Here is a 19,235-nt window from a genome sequence, read left to right on the forward strand (position 1 = left end):
CCTTTTTGTAGGGAAAAGATGGAAGCAGAAGATGGCAAATCATGTTTGTAAATCACAACTCAGTAATGCAAGGTTAAAATTACTGTCCCGGTCCATTGTTGTTGGAAGTGTGTTTCAAATGGCTCCGTATCACTTATATGCATTTTGAGTCTGTGTTTGTAAGTGGTAATGATCTTGCCTGGCTCCCTGTGCATTTACAAAAAAGCAGCAGATTGTATTGTAGCTCGCTGTGGTTTCTTTGACCTAAGCACCAGCCATGAAAGTTTAATGTAATGTTCTCCAGTGTACTCAGTAGTCATACAGGTGTAGGCACAAGTCATCATTCCCACAAGGATGAGGTCAGCACTGATTCTAGACTTCCTTATTCCAAACATAGGTTTGTTTACAATAGTAGCATCAATGGTAAAATGTGCACTATCCTCAACATCGTCACTTAAAAAATTTTAGAGAGCACTAGAAAAATTCAGTATTTTAAAGCTACAGCTGATGCTAAAGCTGACCATAGAATGTAAGTAGAGTATGTAGTTCGGGGGATAGGTTAAAAATACTTGGAGAACAAATGCAGCCATTTTGTAAATCCGTTTTGCTGGATTGATCTTTTTTAAGGCTCTGTTTGTGAAAAGAGGAAGCTATCTAATTCTCTGCTAGACAACACTGTGATCTGTACAAGTTTCTTGCTCTCCAGAGGATCTCCAGCATGTGGGCTGCTCCCCTCTGACCCAAGCCAAACATGCTGCTGTCCAATATGGTGTTCTTGCTTATTCCATATTTGTTGTTGCCAACAGGAGAAGCTAGAGGAGAGCAAGTAAGAGGAGCTGGCTGCTGATGGAGCTGAGGCTTGACAAGGCAGAAGTGTTTAGTGCAGATGTATCAAAGCAGTGCACATAATTTCTTTTTCGAGAAAACTGCTTTGTTTCACATGCGTGTATTTCACAGCCTTCTCAAATATGAATCTGCCCTAAATAATTCTCAACCTGTGTTCTTGAAGTGTTGAAAACCTGAAAAAAGCTTTTCAAGAAAATCATGATAATCTTGAGAGTTAAGCCTTCTCCTTTCCTTGTGTCATTCATTGCCTGTCCTTCAGGCATGGAGGTTGTGTAAATCCTCTGGCCCGATCAAGAAAAATTACTTAAATATTTCAGGAGCTGAGTACTCTTTTGTGTTGACCAATTCCATGCAGGCTATCAAATGATTTTGCCTCCCTTTTGTCCTTAGTCTCATTTAATTAGATCCAAGTCTACATACAATTCTGTCCAACTAGTCTCTCAATGCAAGTTGTGGTTTCTCTTTTTGGCTTACTCTCTCTACTTCTTCTGTGATTGAAGCTGTGGAATCTTGTAATTCATTTTGTTCCACCATTATTGATTTGGTGGCAACAGTCCAAATGTTGAAAAATATTTTCCAGGTTGTTGTTGCCCTTGATTTCCAAAGACATTGCATACAATGAAGCATGTGGATCAGGAATTGACGTATCCATAGTGTCACCAGGCTTTGAGGGTGCATTTTCAATTGTAAAAGCAGTTTATTGTTAATTAGAGAGACTCCCAAGGGCATCATGATCTCCTGATAGTCTGTGAAGAGTACCTTCAGTACACTGTACTCTGTGAGGGTTTGCCAAAACCATCGCTTGCGTAAATCCTGAATTGATTCCCTGCTGAAGAAGAGTTGTTAGAGCCTCCAAGTTACAGTTATGAATAAGATTAATATTAAATTTTAAATTTTACTCTTTTATTAGTCGATTTTGGTTTGTGATTCTTGTAAAAAAAAACCCAAAAACAACCAAGTGCTTCACCAAATCTTAACAGATGCATGTGCTATGCATATGGCATTAAAGTGCTACCCTTCTAGCTACTGTCTGTGCAATGAAAGTAGCTGTGTTTCAGTGGCAACCCACAACTTAAGCATATTTCCTTAACTAATTGGACTCTTGGAGTGTTAACCTTCCTCTGGGAAGATTCTGGATGGCATGCAATATGACTAACTAGTGAAAGGTTATGGAATTGGATCCCACTGCGCATTTTTTCCTACTTTAATACCTACTGTCTTATTAACATGTTAAAAGGTTGTGGATGGAAAATCCAGTGTCCTATCTTTATAGGAAAATACTTTACCTCTTACTCTAGTGTTAGATATCTGGCTGCAGATGTCCCAGAAAACAACCTTATGGGGACCCTCTGCTGCATTGGATGAGGATGCGATGGCATGGAGTCCGTTTTCTTCAGTCTAGACTGTACTTCCACAGTGCACACTTTGATACCCAGTTTGAATTAATGTAAGATTAAATAATTCTCCATTTTAGCTGTCCAGTCTTTCTTTAATTTGTAGTACTTCCTTCCTCTATTAAAAAATGTACTTGTGTTTGCCTGTCCGTGCTTGTATGTAAAAAATGGATTTTATGAAGATGAAGTCTTTTTCTTGTGTCTCTGCCAGTGCTGCTTTGCTATAATGGAATGACAAACTGTAAATAGAATTGACTTGGAGGCTGAATCAGTTGTTGGTATTTTGTTAATAATAATAATACGAGCTGCCCTCCATCAGGTAGTGCAAATATAAATTCTGAGTTGTTATGAATGCCAAATTAACTTTGTGAAGATTACTAACTCAGTTTATCAAATCTGTTTTGCCATACATCAGTCATTTTGACCTGCTGTATGATGAGATATATTTTTATTAACTAACCTTGCTGTCTGTTGTGCAGAGATGAATGTCTTAAAATCAAGGCGAGACCTGGACAGCTTGTCCTGCATTGTGCCTGCAGATGCTCATCCTGCTTATGTCTTAAGCTAGTGAACACCCTCTGTAGTTCTCATGTGCTTTATTTTTGATGAAGCTCTCAGACTATGAATAGGAGGAATTATCCTTCGACGATAATTACACAGCTAAAGTGCTAACCTGTACTAGCTCTGTGCAGAACATACTCCTGTGCTGCTTCTGCTGTTACATTGTCTTTTAGTTATGTGCTGGACTGAGTTTTAAATCCTGATCCTGACATTCATTGGATTATATGGATCAGCTCTTTCCTGTCTTTCTGATTTACCAAACTATTAAATGCTGAACCTCCATCATTCCTATGTCAGGCCAGATTTTGGTCTGTCATGAGTATCTAGGTTAGATCTGTTTGAATTCCACTCCTGAGTGTGTCCCTTACATTTTGAAATGCTCTCCCTGTTGAGCTGTTTAATTAAAAAAAAAAATTAAAAATGGGATTATGACTCCCTTTCTTTTCAGGGGAGTTAGGATTTATTTTGGTTTGTTTTGTTTTGCCTGGAGGGAATTGAAAGGGTGAGTTTACAGAGCGGGGGCTGAAACATGTTTGCTCTGAGGACATTTTGTCTTTTTGTCAGAACAAGCCTTCCTCTCCAAAGCTGACGGTGGTGGAATATGGTGTTGTATTGTCTTTTCCCATAGCTGCAGCTGGCGCACTTTGCTCCCCACAGTCCTTCCCACACATGGTCCTGGCAAGCTTGGGCAGGGTTGATGGGACATGCATAGGTGTGAGCAGCTCTTAACTCTCCATGCCAAGAGGCAGGTATGAACTGCCTCTCCAGAGGTCTGTGCCCCATCTGGGACAAGCTTGATGCCAAACATCACGAGCCACTGCTAGCCCCCATTCAGGGGAAAAGCACTACGAGGATGTGGGAGATGCTAGGAGAGGCTGAGTAAATCACTGGATAATTGTTTAGGCTTTTCATTGTAGCTTGGTGAAGATGCTTTGAAGTGGTAGTTCCTTATGTTTCTGTGAAAAATGTGTGCTTTGGGAAAGAGAAAATGAGGAGAGTGATGGACAGCATGAGAAGGAAGGTCTGATCTCTTATACTTATGTAGTTATACGTATATTCATTATTCCTTTGTTTGGTGGTTTGAATGTTAACTGTCAGGTCTTAGTGGGTAACAACTTCTACGTACACAGGGAACTGATAATTAACCTTCTTGACATCTCAGTTTCTCTTTCCAGTTCTCATATCTTGGTGGCTTACAAGACCCCATATTACAGCTTAAAAAGCTGATCTATTGTCTCCCTTCTGGCTGTAAACGGAAAGCCCAAGCATTTGTTAGGCCCCAGTCCTGCTGTGAGCATTAAGCAATAATGTGCATAAGCTTTGTACCCTTCCACACTGAAATGAACGGCAGGGCTTTAAAGCAAAAGCCAGTCTTGAGACCACTCATGGACTGACTGGTTAGCCTTGTTGCCTGTGAAAGCACATTTTTCATTAAAATTGAAGTGCTGTCAGACCACCTACTGGTCATGAGTGGGGTTTTTGTTAGTTTTAAAGAGATGAGACATACTATTTTTACCCAGCTTGGATCAAGATGTCAACAGGAAGTAAAGACATGTGACTGTTACTTTGCATCTGTCTTAAGAAATAACATTTCCTTCTCTTAATTAATGCAAGTGGATTTGCTGAATGTCCTGCTTATTGATTACAGCAGTTACTGAATTTTTATGTGCCATATCTGCATGTTCTTATTTGGGTTATCAAATATTCAATGACCATTTGATCAAAAAAACCTTTTTTTTTTCAAAAGGCAAAGTATTTCTCCTTCTTCTGTGAATGATGCTTTTTTTAAGATAAGTCACTGTGGGCCTCAGGGGAAAGCTGGGTGTGTATTTTCAAAGAGTCATGGAATTGAGAGTGTTCTAGGTTACAATACAGGAATGGTAATAGTCTCTACTTGGTTCATCGTGAGCTCTACAGAGAGAATTCAGCCATAAGGAAGAACACAGGTATTGTAATTCAAGGTAGTCAATAAACATGTGAGCACTTGGGATTATTGTAAGCTTTTTCTTCAGGTTTGTGGGGCAATTAAAAAGTAGTAGCAACAATGTCAGAAGTGGAGGCCCTGGAAAGGTTCAGTCAGCGTTCTGTGATGGATAGTTCTGGAATTTTATTGTAAAAGGAAGAATGAGAATGGTGTTAAGTTGAGGCAAAAGTGGGAGCAGACTGAGCTGACATGTCACAAATTCAGAAAAATCTGTTTTGTTGTACTTGAGGTATTGGATGAAACCTCTGGCCTCTAGCTCAGAGTAACAATTGTCTTTGCTTCCCTGTGTTGTACATGAAATACCTAATGGGATGATGGAGTTTGATTGATGTTGTGATACATTATTGCTATCTTTGCAAAGTCCACAGAAGTTCTGTACTATTTATCCAGACTGTAAGTTCATGACTTCCTGGTTAATGGTAGAAACAACTATTTTTTGATTTTAGCAGTGTTTGTTTTACTCTGCCTGTCGCTGGTAAACACTGGCTCTCACAAGTCTTAGTAGTACTTTACAGATACATCTACTCGGAACATTTTCTTTGCCTTTTTGTGTTGTACTGTAGAGCAGAATATGAAACTTAAAAATAAGCACTCCCCTGTTTTCAAGGTTGATTACATTGTTTTATGGCTATAATGTCTTAAAGTAACCAATAACAGCATTCCCTGTAAAAGAAATCCAAATAACTCAGTGCTATTATAGCCAAGACAAGGAGGGCATTATTTTTAGCATATCAGTATCATTCTTTTGTGCTTTTCGGTTTGTTTTAATTCTGTCATGCTTCCTTTCTAATGTTATATGCTAATTTAAATAATAGAACTTGTACATAAATACACAGTCATGCAAGAATGACTAAGGATGATAAAATTGGAACAGTGATGCTAAGTGCAGCATTGCAATCAATAGGACTGCAATGGTAATAACACCAATATGTCTAGTTAAAGAGATGTAAATTGCACTTAATCTGAAAGAAGGTTAGAACCACAGTGGAGCAAGGAAATGAGTAAGATGCAGTGTGAGAGCTAGCAAAGATGTCTGTGCCCACTCAGAATATGTCTTGTTTCACAAAGAGCAACCTCAGGGAGCCTTCAAGGGATTTTGCTATAAAGTGAGCAGAAGCTCAAGAGAACAGAAGAGATGTCCTATGCAGCAGAAAAGCCCTGCTACTAGCAAAGAAATGCTAGCGAAAACTAGTAGGGGATTTTTTCAGGACTGATTCAAGTTAAGCTTGGAAATGATGTGCCTCTTTCTGCCACCTGAACTCCTGTGAGCTCAGTGTTGCAAATCCCAATTCACAGTGGTGCTTCTTGCAAGCAAAAGGTATGGAAATGAGCACAAGGCGGATCGGCCAAGGCAGACCGGGCAATCTGCTGTCCTCTCAGCTCCTTCTACAGGCTGTACCCTGTGATGTTCCACGGCAGACCATTACGTTCCTGCAAAATTAACCCTGCACAAGACAGGGATCTCAAAGACAAAATGTTCAGTGGACAAAACCCCAAGCTCTCTGAGCTCAAGCTGCCCTTGCAACTTTAATTTGCCTTGTTACATCCTCTCAAAGTATTTCTGTTCACTTTTTATGCAGAAGCACTCATTGTTCAAAGATCTCTGCAGATGACTAGGCACCGTGAAGGTGCATTAAGGTTAGAGCATTTATCTTAGCTCTGAATTATTTTGCTGGTCTGGTGTCAGGTCTCCAGTGTTCTCACATTTCTTCCAATTTCTTGTGCTTGTTTATTTTTATTGATGCCTTGGAAATAACAAGAAAATGGGGCCACTCTTTTCTTTCTTTCCCATGCCCATTTAAGTTGAAAATTTTAATTAGAATTTTAGAAGTTGGGTTGCTTGAGAGCCACATTTAGATTACTAAATGACCTGTTTCCTATGAATAAATACATCAGAAAAAGAATTGCTAAGTTTGTACGAAATTTTGATTCCCTCAGGAGGTGCTTTCCTAACCATTGTGCTACTTTGGGTAAGAGAAAGAAGGTCAAGAATTGCTTGCTGGCATGCAGTGCTGTTTAATGCCTCAGCACAGCACTAAGTAGAGGATAAGTGAGGATGTAATAAGTAGTAAAGTTCATTTAGGATGAGAGAAAAGAAGGTTGTGATGCACAGTAGTTGGGAAGACATATTTAGTGCAAGAAATAGAGATATCACTGAGGTTGCTAATTCTCATGTAATGAGCTGAAGATTTCATACGTAAGTGGGACATAAGATGTGATTTAGACTTCTGCTCAGAGGTCTTTAACTTACAAATGTTATTCTCCAGCAATCCGTGCTCAAAACCTATAGCTTCAGTCTCAGCAATATGTGAAAAACAGTTCATGGACCAGATATTAATTGATGTCTACTGACACAGGCCCTTGAAAAAAATAAAGATCTAACTTTGTTCTCTTTTATTCTACAGAGTGCAGTGAGTTCCCCAAAAAAGGTCAAACTTTATATACTATAATGAATATATGCTCTAAATACCCATTTTTGCTAAAGAAAAAATCTTTACTGTGTGCTCTTTGCAGATAGTAACTTTTGAGCCATTTATTCATGGATCTGGCAAAAATTTGCTTTAGCTGACATTCACAGAAACCTGCTATCTACAAGAGAGGCTGCATGATTTACTAAGAAATGATTAGGTTTTCTCAAGGTGTTTATCATGCTATTAAAGAATGCAGCCTTCTATGAATAAAATAAAATACAAATATTTTATAAGTATGTCTGTAAAACAATGTAAAAATTTGAAAGGTTTGGATGGAGTTTCACACTGATTTTCCAGACTATTTTATGAAGTTTAATGAAATATTAAAAGCAGAGGTGATGAATCATACACAAAGTTCCAGTTCATTATGAATGGACTGCCATAGGTAGAATACCATTTTATTACAGTGGCTATGAAATGCCTACTGTTGGAGTCAAGTATCTGTAACCCTTAAGAAAAGGTTCATCATGCACAAAAGTAGCAGTTAGTAGTTGCTGTTCAGCCTTGATGATCGGTGACAACTCTCTTGCTCACTTGAACAGCAGTGAGAAGCAAGAGAAACCCTTTTAGTTGCAGAGTTTTGCCAGCTGAGTTGTTTGTCGATTCTTGAATAGGTTTCTGTTCAAGGACTTCAATTTTTTAAAGAACATAAACTCTTATTACTTTGAACTGTTATTTAATAAAGTTACATTTGGGTCCTTGAATAGTGTACAGCTGAAGAAACATAAAATAGATCCATATGTCTAAAGTCAAAAACCCAGGATTTTTGCTTGAAGAGCTGGCTCTGCGCATACTGAAGCAATACACAGAAGTTATCACTCCGAAGAAATTAATTTAATTTTTCTCCCCAAACAATGTACTTTCTTTTTGCTTTTAACCTTGATCGTTGCATTAATAGATGATAGAGGCACTGATGGGAAAAGCATAAGAAAAGTGCTGAGATGCTGGAATACAGTGATCTAAGGACACTTATATCGCAGAGCAGATAACCTGTTTGCTTTTATTTGTGAGCTTTCAACCATGAATGTAGAAATGGCACTCCACAATTATCGATCAGCTTACCCCACTGTCTGCCATTTGACAGTGCTTCACTTAGACCTACTGTCAAACAAAGGACACTGCAAACAGATGCCACGGGAAACATGCCTTACGTATTGCTTGTTCATTGAGCTAGAATATTGTATTAACTTTGCAAGGCTTCTAATATTTCAAGAATTACAAGTTAAGTGATTTTAAAAATCTCTCGCTCGACAGCATTATCATGAAAGGGCTATTTATGGTATCTGCATGAGTAAACTGATAGGAGGATGGTTGCTTATTGTGCTCCTCTAAATTCATTTTCCTAATAGCTTATTGGAAACTTCGGTGGGGACAGTGCTTTTGTGTGGTTCTCATAATTCCTCATACAAACATCTTTTAAATAATTAAAGTTACTTCATTTTTTTGGAAGATGCAGCTCAGCCTGGTATTTACTGGCATTTGGCAGCCTTCAGTTTTACAACATGGTGGAGCATGTAACTGGGATTTGAAGGAGCAAATCCCATGCTGACTTTGTGTCATAGATCTGAGATTGGACACCATGTTAGGATGATAGCATACTCAGAGCTAAAAATTCCTTGCTGAAGAAAGCAAGCAATGACGTAGAAGCCAGTAGTAAAATGTAGGAGCCGTGCAGAAGTGGCAAAACTACTATAGGAAGGCAAAAGATCAAGGGCAGAGAGGCTGGAGTAGTCTGAAGCAAAGCAAGATGCCAGTACAGAGAGAGTAAAGTCCTGGAAGAACTTGGATTGTATGGAGCAATGAGAAAGAGACTCAAAAGTGAGGGTGCTCCTGATGACCAGGCATCTGTTCATGTACCCTTAAATTCATGGTGAATGTAGCTAGAATCAGTGTTTTTAAGCTGAATGTGGACCTTTCTGTGCCCTGTTTCCAGCTTTGGCTATGGCTGGTATTTCCCAACCCTCAGGAAAATAATTTGAAATAATGCTGTTGTTTTCAGACAAGCATGTCATTTGTTTTACCGGTCTGTAGTTGATTAATTTGCAAATGATATTCCCAATAAAGTGCTTAGAAGTAGATAATTACAACTATATTAACAGTTACCGGGGAAGCAGATGGCATTCTGAGGAGCTGCCATGTAGAATTAGTGCTGATGCTCTACTGTAATGTACCATATACCCCAGCAACCCACAAACAACAAACTAAAATCCTGCTGATATTCCAGATTGTAAGTAAATTGTGCTATTGCTTCTCATTCGGTTCTTCTCTGAATTTTTATGTGTGTTTTCTAGATAGCTACAGTGCTCAGTGAGCTGCTCCTTTTTATGTTCAGTCACATAGCTCTGCAGGTCTGTATTTTGTATTTTCTTGGTATCAAACCCACTAAAAGGAAGTTTCTAGGCTGTATGCCAGTGTTTCTCCACCCTGCTACTCGATACTCTGGAGCATAGACTAACTCTGAAGAAAATATTTCTAATTTACTAAATTGTTCAAATGAAAACTCCCTGTGAGGTGCTAAGTTAGGGAAGCTCTGGAACAACTGGTGCCATCTCACATGTCCACCTGTGTCTGCACTCTCCTTCTCCCTTGCTTTTGTTAACCTCCCAACTTCATACCACAGCCTGACAAAATGCGACCCTTTTTGTGCTTCTGGCGATCAAGGAAAAGGCCACGATGTCACGGCAGTTTCTCCTGCACCTCTGATCCTTGGTAGCTCTGGTTTTAAGCAGGCTGGAGTCACGCAAGCCGCACAGCAGCTCACACCGGGCTGGAGGTTGCAGCAAAGTTGAGGTTCCTGCCTGGGGCTGGAGTGCTGCTGGCACCCAAAGACACATCACTGCAGCCAAATGGCTGGGAGTCTGTTCAGAACATGGCCTTATTTCTTTATTTAACATATTTATCATCTACATGTTTAAATAGAGCTGAAAGCTTAACTTTTTTGTCTTCAGTATAACTGTCTCTCAAATAAGCACATAGCAGCATATCTGTGATACAAATGTCTGTAAGTATAACATAGGCAACTTTTGGGTAGAGGATCAGATGAGAAACTTGGGCCATTTTGGGTAAGTCACATTGCCTGTTGCCTATTTGGAATTGCCTGTGTTCTGTATGGCTAAACAGGGCCCAGTCTGATGTTATTTTATGCCAGGCTTGTGATAAAACCAGTAGGGAGCTGGTGGATGTGGTGACCCTTTTCTCAGCCAAGGAAAAGAATGTTTTCAGAAGGTTCTTATCATAATCTGAGTCAGAACCTCCTTAAAAATACATAGTGTTTGCAGACAAGTGCAAATGAAATAGGCTGTGTGTTGTTTTGCAGGTCTGGTGTGACAGAAGTGGACGTGTGTGTGTGTGTGTGCTCACAAGTGCATGAACTGACAGCAGCAAAAGCAGCTGAGGCATTACAAGGCAGTGGTGACAAGGCAGGGCAACAGGAGTAACATTTAGAATGTAATTATGAAGGAAAGCTTAAAAAAACTCCACAGAAACAAAACACATGTTAGCATGATCGAAGGCCCAAAGGAAGGTGTTGGGCTACAGAAGAAGGAAAATGTTTAATTCTTGTTTGTTGTTACTAAGGAGTGTCTTGTACACTACCCTTGATGAAACAAGATTGCCTTCAAGCTAAATGCAATTCCCTAAGCAATATATTTTTCAATGGAAGCTGCAGCCGGATCCTGAATATTAGTTAATTGCTTTAGTCAAAACAACAAATGCTGATGCCTTTCATCTTGCATCAATAGGTAGAATGAGCAGAATTAGCACTGGTGACTTTCAGGACATCTTCAGGAAAATGGAAGAAAGAGGATTTTGTCCAATAAGGTCTCTTGACCTTATTTGCATCAAAGTATGTCTCTGGCTTCTTTCCCGGCTTTGCTTCTCTTGGTTGAAATGAGAAGTTATTGGATTTATTCTAAGGAGGGCAAGAGTGTGACAGGACAGGTGGTTTTTAAGGCTGTGTAGTATGTTCTAAAGGATCCCTTTTTCCACTGCTTAGAACTTCAACCATTTTACCAAAACACTTTCTGGCTAAATTTCCTTGCAAATACTATATGAAGTGAACAAGTTTTTGAAGTGCTGAAAACCATGCTATTCTGCCGTTTTTAAGAAACACTTTGGACTTTCTGAACAGCTTGTGCTTCAGAGTAGTGGTTTGATAACAGGCAGGGAGGTTGTCTCCTTTATCAAGGATATTCCTTTTGTGCTCATGAAATGAAGTCCATTTCTAATCAGTTTTTGAATCCTAAAGGAGAAAAAGACTGGGATATATCCTTTGAAGATTCTGTTATGTTTTTTTTTAATGTTGCAATTTAATCTCTCTGCCTGTTCTTGAGCTTGGTAAAAGCCATAGTGTCTGCATGAGGTGCTGTGAATGTGAAACTGGTGGAGGGCAAGTGGGTCTCAGGTGGACCTTACCTGTTAGGGCTGCGCCAATCCTGGCTGACCCCCAGCTTTCAGAGCTGAAAAGAGACAAGTTGGCCATGTCAAGTAATGCAGAAAATAAAACTAAAAGTGCAAAAGAGGGGAAAGCTAGACCTCAGTAAATGGGTGCAGGAAGAAATGAGAAGGTAGGGTAACTGGCCAGGGAATTGGGCAGAATGGGGCTAGAATGAATAAGAGAGAAACATAATATGAAGTTGGAGGAGAATGTTGGGACTGACTTGATGAAGAGCCTAAAAAACAATTGGAGGAGGAGTAAGACTAATAGTTGTGGGTGTTGGGCAAGAATGGGAAATCCTGTATCTAAAGAAAATGTTACACCTGAAACTCGAACTGACAGTCAAGTACAGATGTGTGGATAAATGGGAAACTACCATGGAAACTCTGGGAAATGGGAAACTCTAGGAGTACCGTGCAAGACTGGAACTGGCTGGAAAAGGAAACTGAAGAAGGTAAAGAGATCATTTGGACTAGGGTCTGATGTGAGGAAGGAGGTTCTTTTAACCTGTTAAAAAGCATGGGAGAGGAACGTGTGAGAGGCTGGAACAGGGAGATTCTGTGACTGGGCTAAGTGTTAAAAGAGAGAGGAGAGAGATCATACAGTAGCTTGGGTCTGGTGAGGTAAAAAGGATGAGTAAGGGGGGAAAGGAAAAGAGTTAACTGGATGTAAAAATGTTGTGGTTTAAAGGATGTTATAGCAGCAGACCTTACCGAGAGTGTTTCTACTCAGCCTGGTTCAGCGCCTCAGTGCTCCAAACCCTCTGTCCCAGGGCAGACACTGCGCTCTCACCAGCCGGGAGCCATAAGGCTAGCTCTGGTTCGTCTGCTTCCACAACCGGCGGTGATAAAGGAGGCGAGGAGGGTCTATGCGTTGTGTCCATGGAAGATGTTTATTCGCATGGTGCAGCAGAGGCCAACGACCTCCCCGAGGCAGAGATGCCTCGAGGGTGAAGGCCTCATGTGCGCATAGACTACATGGTGCATAGACTACATGGTGTATAGACAACAAGATGGTGGAGGGTTAGGGGTTTTATAGGGAAACAGAGAGGGGTGGGGACAGCAAATTGCCCAGTGACCTCTGGGTACAGGGGAGCTACATGGGCAGAGTTAGGGTACAGGAACCAATAGGGAAAACCCGAGGGAGTGGCCAGGACCACATGGGGTGGGGAAAGGACAGAACAATAGGGGAAGAGTAAACACATTAAGAAATGGATGTGGGGTACCTGCAGCTATTATCACAACATAAAAAGATTAGAGGTTGGAGAGCAAGAACAAAGAGAGTGGTTAGTCTTAGCAAGGGGACTGGAATCCCTTTGAGAATCATAAGGAATGTAAACTGGGAAGGTCATACTCATCTGTCTTTCTCTGTTCCCAAATACCTCTAAATTCTCCTTGTAAGAGTATTTGTCATCCATTTTTAAGTGTTTGTCCACATCAGTGAGTATAATATATTATTGCTGTCAGTTACTCTAGAAGCTGCACAAATCTAAGTGGTGGAACTTAAAACCTTTGTATTGAGTAAGTGGGAGGATAGACATGTGATACTACAGTTCTGGTGTCTTCTGCTTTTTGGGGGACAAATAAAGAAAAAATGCATGTACAAATCTGCAATAAAATAATAAACTTTAGAACTATTAAGAAACAGGGGAATCAAAGTTATTAGTGCCACACTCATTAGCCCCTTACACATTGTAATAGTCTTTCACCCATAATGACACATTGTTTCCCTAGGATTTAAGCATCATTAAATGTGCAGGGCAGATAAAGGTAGGTGGACAAGCCAGGATTGCTGTGAAAGAGGACTGTTGTCCCTTGAAAAAGGTTCAAGAGGTTGGTGATGAATGGCAGTGGTATCAGGGAGCTGGTCAGCCTTCTGTTTAGTTACTGGGCCTCTGGAATAGTTCTAGTTGGATCTAAGTCCTGTTTCTCCTTCTGTTACAGCTTCCTCAGAGATGCTAACCCCTTAAATCAGACTTTTTAAGATGATCACTAATTGCATGTTTCACATTTTTCTGGAAGCTCAACCTCAGCCCTAGGGCCTGTTTTGCAGAAGAACATAGCTGTGACGGAAAGCAGTGAGACCCACACTTTGAAAATACAAACCACTGTGTAACGTTAAAGATTCTGGAAAATCATAGCCTGGACATCTTAAGGCAGACTTTCCTAAATTAGTGGGTATGTCTGGTTTTAATTTATCTGTGCCTAAGCTCCAACATGTATAAAGCAGAATAATAGTTCCCTCAACTCTCAGGGATTTGGTGAAGATTAGTGAAGTGGCTGTGAAACCCTCACTTATTTTAGTGATGAGTAGTGTAGAAAAGCCCATAAGGAAATTAATAATTTTGTCTTCAGAGCACTATTTGAATAGTTAGCAGGAAACAAGCCGTAAGGCCGTACCCTGAACAATGATAAGACAAAATATTGAATACTTGCTTTATTAATTCAACACCATCCATCCTGTGCTGTGAAGGAGAAGTGCACTTAAAAAAATGTTAACAAAATTAGAGTGTATGATAATGTATACGCAAAGGATACCAAATTAAGTTTGCATCAGCAACCATAATTCTTTCATTGCCTAATGTTCGAGCCTTGATTTTATTGCCTGAAGAGCATTCTTTCTAACAGAGAGTGATTTTTTTTCTCTCTCTCTCTCTCTGTTGCAGTATTTTAATGGGAATGTGACTTCTAGTTATTTTTAAGAATTGTGTACTCAATGCATAATTCCATTTTAAAATGTTTCTTGCTTCTTTAAGATGTGGGAAGTTTCTAGCATTGACATTTAGTATCCTTTTCTCCCTCTGCTAAAGGTCCTACCTTGTAGCATTTTATTCGTGGCCAGTAGCATTTACTAACACAGCTGAAAGCACTGGGGATGCTTGAATGAGAAAGGATGGCAGAATCGTGCCCTCCATTTTTTATCCAGTGATAATGAGATATCTTACAACCCATATTGACTTTTCCAAAGATCAGAAAGCTCTTTGAGGGAGAGGGAGGGAAAAATGCAGAGGGTGAATTCAGCCACAACAAGGTTAATGTACTTACACAAAATTATACATGAAGCCATGAGAGTGCCAAGAATAGTAGCACCCACAAATCCTGCCGAGGAGGTTGATCTTGTGAAGTGATGCCCTTCTCGCAAGGTGCCAATCCTTTGGAAGTTGTTAAGTTTAGAGGGCACTTTAGCCCCCAGCAGGATCAGTCACTTGTTTCCTGCTGTATCTCTCTAAGTCTTGATCTTACTTGATTCTACACTTACAAAGTTGTCCTATTGCCCTTCAAGGAGCCAACTTCACAATTTCCTGGGGATTTTGCCTGGCCCTATGAGTCTTTTTTAACACTCACCAGTTCTCCACAACAAACATCAGTGGGGGCTATCTGGGAGGCCTGCAGAAGCCCCTGCACCACAGCTGCTCTGGGGCAATGCCAATCTGACCCTGAAAGTCTTCTCAGTGCCACTTGGGCCATGTTTGCAGTGGTTCAGCTGATGCCCTTTGTCACCTGCAAAATACTGCCAGGTGAAAAAAATGGTATTTTTTTAAATACTGAAAATTCTTAGAACTTGTAAGTGTAGTATTAGCATCTGCATGATCTGTAAAAATCCAAAGGGAGGTTTTAACCAGCTTTTCTTTCCCTTGCTATCTCAAAATATTCCTTCTGTAGATGAACATGTCTCAACTTGTTGAAGAAATTTCTCCATAAAGACCATAGAAGGTAAAGGACATGGAGTAATGTATCTATTTACTTTTGTTCACGGGTGCAGGAAGCTAAATTTGTAACTTCTCTTTTCAGGAATTTTTTAAAAAATATCCAGATCAGAAGGTATTGATCTAGTCTGCATTGCAAAATCCTGATACAAGAAAGGCTGTAGGCTGTTGCTGAAGTGCTTAGCCTCAAATTGTTCAAGCTGTTCTGTGATGATAGCAGACTTCTGTTGGATCAAACAATACAGAGATCATGGTTAATTTTATCTTCATATGGTTTGTTGCAGTTGGATTGTAGGGCTGTATAAGGCAGATGATGGGGCAATTCTGCATGATAAAAGGTGTTGGACATACTGTACTTCCACCTGTTGAATGTTGAATGAATAAAACTATCAGGTTTTTAGTTTTTTAGTTCTATGGAGTTGCTGTTAGTAAAGCTTGCAGTACAGCATATATCTAGAATGATTTAAAAAAAAATCTCAAAATATGTAGGCAAATGGAAACAGAGGAACAGTCTCTTGCCTTCTCTGCAATGGTAGATTTTAACCAGCAGTGGTCAAGGCCAGCAGCTTTGTAATTCTCTGGTCTTTCTTCTTTGCAGCTGTGAAACAACTCTACAGTTTTGATGTGCCCTCTGTAATGCTTCTCAAATCAATCTGTACTGAAAGATATCAGCTTTCCATCTTATTGGCTTTTTTCCCCTGAGCAATATCCTGCATCATGCAGGTCCATGGATGTATTAAATGTTGTACTGACACTTTTTGCTCTCTCTTTCTGTGTCAGAGAGTGCCTGAAATCCTGACCCATATGCCTGCACAGCCATATGCCTAGTATGACCTGTTTCTGCCAGAAACATCAGGAAATGACTGGGAAACTGGTTCCTTTGCATTACTGGGTCCAGGACTAGAAGGAGGTGGAGTGGCAAGACAGCTTCCCTTCTTTCTGCCCTTTTCCATGTGGAAAGCAGCCTTGAAGCTCTGTCTCCATTAGGAGCAGGCTGCTGATACAGCTATACCCACACACTGCAACAGCAAAGCAGTCCTGGGTGGACTGCTGGAAATAGCTTGTCCTGGCAAAACAGCGCTTTTTGACAAGATAGCTTATTACAGCAGTGCCCGCCTGTCCCTGCAGAAAGAGCAGCAGCAGCAGCAGCACAGCTCTGGCAGCACGACTGCTCTGTGCCACTGCCCTTACCTGCATAGCCGTGCTAGTCAGGGATCATTCACCTCAGAGAGACCCCGTGTGCCTCGGGGCACCTTGTTCCCACTTCATCCTCAGCATCGTGGGACCTTCACTGGCAGCAAAGGCGCAGTCAGAGCACAGTTTGAGCCACCCAACTTTATTACAGACTCTTGTCTCCTTTTATTGCCTCTTAATTTCTTGATTTTCCCCTTTTTCTTTCCCAGTGAACAGTGTTCTTTCCCAGTGAACAGTGTTCTTTCCCTTTTTATTTCCAAAGGAATGAGCAGTTGCTGTCAGAGTTGCCCTCTTACTGCAGTGGGGGTAACCCCATGGACCTCACCACAGAGGTGTCAGTGCAGCAGCAGACAAGGGCTTGGCCTTGGTCCTTGTCTGAATGCCCTCCTCCCTCTTTTCAGCAGTCCTGATGCCTTTACCTAGGCAGAGTTTAACTCCACTTGCTCAGTTAATGCTATATTTTAACATGGCTCTACTTTTTCTTTGGCTGCTGTTTTATCTGAATGATTGCAGTATAAGAGCTCTCAGGCAAACAATTACATTCTGAAAATCAGGTTGCAGGCTTGAATATGTGACTGCAAGATATTCCTGTGAGGGTAGTGTTTGTGTTAGAAGACCCAGTGGGAATTTCCCTGGGGAGGTTTGTGTACTACATAAGAGCACAAGAAATGCTCTACAAGGTCAGGTATGTGGGCTGCCTAGCCCAATAGACTGCCTCTGACAGTGGCTAAAGGACACGCTGCAAGGATTTGGATAGGAGCCTGGCCAACCATTCTTCTCTCTGTCCAGCCCAGCTCCTGGGCATCCCTTGGATGACTATTACATGGAAGCCATTAATGTGTCTGGGAAGCACACAGGCTATGGGATTCATTGGCAGATAAATGGAGTGTGTACTTGTGGGAAAAAGTTTTTCAACTGCTGTTTAAAATGTAAAATTTTCTGACCTGTCTTGCCTCCTTTGGGATGTGAGAGGAGAGAAATTGCTTCAAATCAGTGGGTGTGCAAACAGCTGTATGATACATTGCTGGGACAGGACATGGAGGAACAGGCCAACCACAAGGACTTGTTAAATTAGTATTTACAGGATTTTTCCCCCCTCCCTCCCACAATAGCTCCTCATTTTTCTTCAGTAGTGGGAAAGGATTTTTTTAAAAATGTTGTTCTTTTTCCATAGATGGCATTTCCTGTTATGTGTTTGCTTATCACAGGCCTGGTATCCAACTTTTCTTCCCTTCTTCCAGACTTTGAGATTTAAAGATAATGTTTGCCAGTCCAGTGGGATGTAGCGTACCTTTATCACTGTCATTGTCACCAGTTACAGGAATCACTAAGGCATCTGTCACCGTGGTAGAGAGGTACTACAATATGCCTGTAAAGCATCTGGTTCCTTCAAGAGAAGGAACTAGTTCTAATTCCCTCTGCTTCAGTTATACATCTTTTGCTTATGGGTACTTGAATTTGTGTAGTTTAATTCAGGATTACACTCCTGGGGCCATTCTACTGTTCAGTACTTAGTAATGTAGAAGATCCACTGCCAGCTTTGAATTGCAGTCTGATAGTTTTAGTATTTGTGCTCAATCTCATCTCTTCACTGAGGGTGAATTCCAGAGGGGGAGGCCATTGGAAATGCAAGGTCTTTGGCCCAGTGAATTCAGCTGTGCTTTCCATCAGGTTTTTATGGTCCCATTGTGTGTAGTGACTCCTTGTCTGTCACCGAGTAAAAGGTGGAGCTGTGCAGAGTTTCAGGAATTTGTCACGTATCCATTCTTGTCCCTCTCTTTTAGATGCACACATGGTGTGTGCTGCTTGCCTCACTGGATATCGTAAATACTGGAAGTTATAATAAAATTAGGAGCACAGATGTTCCTCTTACAACCAGTGCACCCTGTATACAATAATAATAATGAAATATATCCATTGCTGTTCTCTGTGGTGCTAAATTTTCTCCAGTGAGGCATCTTGCTTTAATAATAAAACCACATTTTCTTAAGCAAGGGAATATCAGATTTACATTGGCAGTAAGTCACGATTTTCAAACAGCATGGAGAGAAATAGCCAAGATAATTGTAGGATTTTGTAGGACAGCTGACTGTGCATGGAAGCTGCAGCCAGGTGGAGGGGTCCACCAGGTCTGCCATTAGCCTTCATTTCTTTCTTCATCAAAGCAATTAATGTGAGAGGACTGTCAGCCTAAAGATTCACACTCTGCTGGCAAAGTGGAACAGCCTTTGTTGGAAGGCTAGTCAAGGTTTAAAATAATCTATTGCAAACTGATGAAGTTTTTATTTTTCAGCCATGATTGTAGCCAACACTTCTGGCCAGGGACCTTTTCTCTACTAACCTGTAATGGAAAGTAGATTGCTCTGAAGAGGTTATAGCCCAAGCCCTGATGCTGTGTGTGAGTAAAGATACATGTGGGCTTAGGAGATTGTCCTCAGTAGGCACAACTTTGCATACATTTTGTTTTGGTGTTTTTCCTCGAGAAATAATACAAGTGTGGTGATATAAAGCTGTAAAGCTCTATGTAAGTATCTGCTGGCTTTACCCTGGCTTAGCCTCTCGTGAAACATAAAAGTAGTCCCTTTGACTCGTTTGGATGAGGTTGCAGACTTGGCCCCCTGCTGCCCTGCACTCTTAATTATCCAGAAGGAGAAGAATGCTTATA

The 19,235-nt window shown here is 40.7% G+C and overlaps 1 protein-coding gene and 1 long non-coding RNA gene across 2 annotated transcripts in view; both read left to right on the forward strand.

The window, feature by feature from the left end:
• LOC146438506 (uncharacterized) overlaps window positions 1-16,104 on the forward strand; it is a 28,385-nt gene extending 12,281 nt beyond the window's left edge. The window contains exon 3 of the long non-coding RNA XR_014851802.1: window positions 15,975-16,104. This is a non-coding gene — a long non-coding RNA (uncharacterized LOC146438506). The remainder of the gene's footprint in view (window positions 1-15,974) is intronic.
• PPARGC1A (PPARG coactivator 1 alpha) overlaps window positions 1-19,235 on the forward strand; it is a 368,032-nt gene that overhangs the window by 116,538 nt on the left and 232,259 nt on the right. The window lies entirely within an intron of this gene.

The sequence above is a fragment of the Lichenostomus cassidix genome, chromosome 4, assembly GCF_008360975.1.
Source record: "Lichenostomus cassidix isolate B80296 chromosome 4, HeHo_3.0, whole genome shotgun sequence".
Taxonomy (NCBI): domain Eukaryota; kingdom Metazoa; phylum Chordata; class Aves; order Passeriformes; family Meliphagidae; genus Lichenostomus; species Lichenostomus cassidix.